Source organism: Entelurus aequoreus, linkage group LG15, assembly GCF_033978785.1.
Source record: "Entelurus aequoreus isolate RoL-2023_Sb linkage group LG15, RoL_Eaeq_v1.1, whole genome shotgun sequence".
Classification (NCBI taxonomy): Eukaryota; Metazoa; Chordata; class Actinopteri; order Syngnathiformes; family Syngnathidae; genus Entelurus; species Entelurus aequoreus.
This window is the reverse complement of record NC_084745.1, coordinates 6,894,267-6,898,733: the sequence shown is the minus strand read 5'-3', so window position 1 is coordinate 6,898,733 and position 4,467 is coordinate 6,894,267.

The following is a 4,467-nucleotide window of genomic DNA, read 5'->3' as shown; positions in this document are numbered from 1 at the left end:
TAACAGGTATGATAGAGTACAGTATGACAAGAATGATCATGTATAGTATGACAGGTATGATAGAGTACAGTATGACAAGTATGATAAAGTACAGTATAACAGGTATGATAGAGTACAGTATGACAAGTATGATAGAGTACAGTATAACAGGTATGATAGAGTACAGTATGATCATGTATAGTATGACAAGTATGATAGAGTACAGTATAACAGGTATGATAGAGTACAGTATGATCATGTATAGTATGACAAGTATGATAGAGTACAGTATAACAGGTATGATAGAGTACAGTATGACAAGTATGATCATGTATAGTATGACAGGTATGATAGAGTACAGTATGACAAGTATGATAGAGTACAGTATGACAAGTATGATAGAGTACAGTATGACAAGTATGATAGAGTACAGTATGATCATGTATAGTATGGCAAGTATGATAGAGTACAGTATAACAAGTATGATGAAGTACAGTAGGAATGTACTTAGTGTCAAATACCATGAAACATTTGCACAACGGTGGACGTAAGAAAGCACAACTTCTGCATGTTGACTCACGTTTACGGAGAAGATCTCCTCAACTTCACACTTTTTTGTGCGTTAAACTTTCACTGCAAAAACGAGCACACCCGGCTTGTCGCCTCATGTCACCTTGAAACTTCTCATACAAGCGCCACAACACCGTAGGGCAGTGCTTCTCACGTGGTGGGACACGCCCCCCCTGGGGTGAGAGGCAATGGAGTTTTAGAAAAGATTGACACATACAGATCAAAAATAAACATTAACTTTGGGGGGGGCGTGAAAAAATGTATGTCCCGTAGAGAATGTTTAATGTGAGCCAATTCCAAACATCTTGTTAAAATAAGTGCTTCTTGCATAGTCAGATGGGGGGGCGTGAGAGGCAATGGCATAATAGCATCTTTAGTATTAGTAAAAAAAAAACTAGCTTAACATATACACATAAAAAAATAAACATTAACTTCAGGGGGGGGGGGCGTGAAAAAAATTGCTGTCTCCCCAAATGTTTTGAACTGAGCCAGTTCCAAACATCCCGCTTAATGCTCTGCTTCTTAAATAGCGTATATCTTGGCACATACAGGTAGATAAGAAAATAAACATTAACTTTGGGGGGGGGCGTGAAAAATTCTGACCCCTAGAAAAAGTTGAAAGTGAGCAAATTTGGTGATGTGTCGGGAAGAAAGGGGGGGTTGTGAGAGGCAAGCATCTTTAACGTTATAAAAGAACTATATTGACACATACAGATAAGAAAATAAACATTAACTTCAGGGGGGGGGGCGTGAAAACAACTCTGTCCTTTAGGGGGGAACATGAGAGAATATTTGAGAAGCACTGTGAGCTGTTGGGGGGGGGGGGGGTGTAGTGGTGTGGAGTTTTATAAAAGATAGAAACATACAGATCAAAAATAAATACACATTAACTTTGGGGGGGGGGGGCGTGAAAAAATTATGTCCCCTAGAAAAATTTCAATGTGAGCCAATTCCAAACATCTTGTTAAAATAAGTGCTTCTTGCATAGTCAGATTGGGGGGGCGTGAGAGGCAATGGCATAATAGCATCTTTAGTATTAGTAAAAAAAAACAAGCTTAGCATATACACATAAAAAAATAAACATTAACTTCAGGGGGGGCGTGAAAAAAATTGCTGTCTCCCCAAATGTTTTGAACTGAGCCAGTTCCAAACATCCCACTTAATGCTCTGCTTCTTAAATAGCGTATATCTTGGCACATATAGGTAGATAAGAAAATAAACATTAACTTTGGGGGGGGGGCGTGAAAAATTCTGACCCCTTGAAAAAGTTGAAAGTGAGCAAATTCGGTGATGTGTCGGGAAGAAAGAGGGGGTTGTGAGAGGCAAGCATCTTTAACGTTATAAAAGAACTATATTGACACATACAGATAAGAAAATAAACATTAACTTCAGGGGGGGCGTGAAAACAACTCTGTCCTTTAGGGGGGAACATGAGAGAATATTTGAGAAGCACTGTGAGCTGGCGGGGGGGGGGGGGGTGTAGTGGTGTGGAGTTTTATAAAAGATAGAAACATACAGATAAAAAATAAACATTAACTTTGGGGGGGGGCGTGAAAAAATTATGTCCCCTAGAAAAATTTCAATGTGAGCCAATTCCAAACATCTTGTTAAAATAAGTGCTTCTTGCATAGTCAGATGGGGGGCGTGAGAGGCAATGGCATAATAGCATCTTTAGTATTAGTAAAAAAAACTAACTAGCTTAACATATACACATAAAAAAATAAACATTAACTTCAGGGGGGGCGTGAAAAAAATTGCTGTCTCCCCAAATGTTTTGAACTGAGCCAGTTCCAAACATCCCGCTTAATGCTCTGCTTCTTAAATAGCGTATATCTTGGCACATATAGGTAGATAAGAAAATAAACATTAACTTTGGGGGGGGGGCGTGAAAAATTCTGACCCCTTGAAAAAGTTGAAAGTGAGCAAATTCGGTGATGTGTCGGGAAGAAAGAGGGGGTTGTGAGAGGCAAGCATCTTTAACGTTATAAAAGAACTATATTGACACATACAGATAAGAAAATAAACATTAACTTCAGGGGGGGCGTGAAAACAACTCTGTCCTTTAGGGGGGGAGATGAGAGAATATTTGAGAAGCACTGTGAGCTGTTAGGGGGGGGGGGTGTAGTGGTGTGGAGTTTTATAAAAGATAGAAACATACAGATCAAAAATAAATATTAACTTTGGGGGGGGGCGTGAAAAAATTATGTCCCTTTGAAAAATTTCAATGTGAGCCAATTCCAAACATCTTGTTAAAATAAGTGCTTCTTGCATAGTCAGATGGGGGGCGTGAGAGACAATGGCATAATAGCATCTTTAGTATTAGTAAAAAAAACTAGCTTAACATAAACACATAAAAAAATAAACATTAACTTAAGGGGGGGCGTGAAAAAAATTGCTGTCTCCCCAAATGTTTTGAACTGAGCCAGTTCCAAACATCCCGCTTAATGCTCTGCTTCTTAAATAGCGTATATCTTGGCACATACAGGTAGATAAGAAAATAAACATTAACTTTGGGGGGGGCGTGAAAAATTCTGACCCCTTGAAAAAGTTGAAAGTGAGCAAATTCGGTGATGTGTCGGGAAGAAAGGGGGGGTTGTGAGAGGCAAGCATCTTTAGCGTTATAAAATAACTATATTGACACATACAGATAAGAAAATAAACATTAACTTCAGGGGGGGCGTGAAAACAACTCTGTCCTTTAGGGGGGAACATGAGAGAATATTTGAGAAGCACTGTGAGATGTTGGGGGGGAGGGTGTAGTGGTGTGTGAGAGGCTATGGAGTTTTATAAAAGATAGACACATACAGATAAAAAATAAACATTAACTTTGGGGGGGGCGTGAAAAAATTATGTCCCCTAGAAAAATTTCAATGTGAGCCAATTCCAAACATCTTGTTAAAATAAGTGCTTCTTGCATAGTCAGATGGGGGGGCGTGAGAGGCTAATGGCATAATAGCATCTTTAGTATTAGTAAAAAAAACTAGCTTAACATAAACACATAAAAAAATAAACATTAACTTCAGGGGGGGCGTGAAAAAAATTGCTGTCTCCCCAAATGTTTTGAACTGAGCCAGTTCCAAACATCCCGCTTAATGCTCTGCTTCTTAAATAGCGTATATCTTGGCACATACAGGTAGATAAGAAAATAAACATTAACTTTGGGGGGGGCGTGAAAAATTCTGACCCCTTGAAAAAGTTGAAAGTGAGCAAATTCGGTGATGTGTCGGGAAGAAAGGGGGGGTTGTGAGAGGCAAGCATCTTTAGCGTTATAAAATAACTATATTGACACATACAGATAAGAAAATAAACATTAACTTCAGGGGGGGCGTGAAAACAACTCTGTCCTTTAGGGGGGAACATGAGAGAATATTTGAGAAGCACTGTGAGATGTTGGGGGGGAGGGTGTAGTGGTGTGTGAGAGGCTATGGAGTTTTATAAAAGATAGACACATACAGATAAAAAATAAACATTAACTTTGGGGGGGGCGTGAAAAAATTATGTCCCCTAGAAAAATTTCAATGTGAGCCAATTCCAAACATCTTGTTAAAATAAGTGCTTCTTGCATAGTCAGATGGGGGGGCGTGAGAGGCTAATGGCATAATAGCATCTTTAGTATTAGTAAAAAAAACTAACTAGCTTAACATATACAGATAAAAAAATAAACATTAACTTCAGGGGGGGGCGTGAAAAAAATTGCTGTCTCCCCAAATGTTTTGAACTGAGCCAGTTCCAAACATCCCGCTTAATGCTCTGCTTCTTAAATAGCGTATATCTTGGCACATACAGGTAGATAAGAAAATAAACATTAACTTTGGGGGGGGCGTGAAAAATTCTGAGCAAATTCGGTGATGTGTCGGGAAGAAATTGGGGGTTGTGAGAGGCAAGCATCGTTAGCGTTATAAAAGAACTATATTGACA